Source organism: Branchiostoma belcheri, unplaced genomic scaffold (assembly GCF_001625305.1).
Source record: "Branchiostoma belcheri isolate BF01 breed outbred unplaced genomic scaffold, Haploidv18h27 scaffold73, whole genome shotgun sequence".
NCBI classification, from domain to species: Eukaryota; Metazoa; Chordata; class Leptocardii; order Amphioxiformes; family Branchiostomatidae; genus Branchiostoma; species Branchiostoma belcheri.
The window spans coordinates 73,080-73,603 of NW_017804387.1; the positions used below are offsets into that span (position 1 = coordinate 73,080).

At 48.3% G+C, this 524-nt stretch overlaps 1 protein-coding gene across 1 annotated transcript in view; it reads right to left on the reverse strand.

Moving 5' to 3' along the window:
- Positions 1-524, reverse strand: part of LOC109485115 (dual oxidase 1-like) — a 55,147-nt gene that overhangs the window by 34,011 nt on the left and 20,612 nt on the right.

A 524-nucleotide genomic window follows, 5' to 3' on the forward strand; every position in this document is an offset into this window, starting at 1 on the left:
CACGGAGCCTGCTCCCATTCGGCACGAAGAAAGCGAAAGGGGATTAGAAAAGTCTTTCAGAGGGCTCATTCACATGCCCGCGACGAGTAATTCACACCCGTCCGCAAATATTATCCGTGGGCGGAATGGAACTTTCTCTCGGCGGCTATGTAGGATGGCCGGCTATATTAAAATAACGCGTTAAAAAATCCCCACCGCCGCGGGGCCTGCACAGGAGGCTAGCAGAAGGACTGTCAAAAACAATCCTTCAGTAAATGAAAAAGGGGAAGGCAGAAGAAAAATGGGCTGACAACATCCAACACTCTCGGCGGCTATGTAGGATGGACGGCTATATTAAAATAACGCGTTAAAAACTGTTGCCCAAGGCACATTACTGGGACCTATACTCTTCCTTGTTTTGATCGACGATGCCGCTAGTGATGCCGTCAGTTATGCCCTGAAATACGTAGACGACATGAACTTTCTTGAAACAAGATCCATCCATCTGCCGTCCTGTCTCCAAAACGACCTTGACCAACTACATT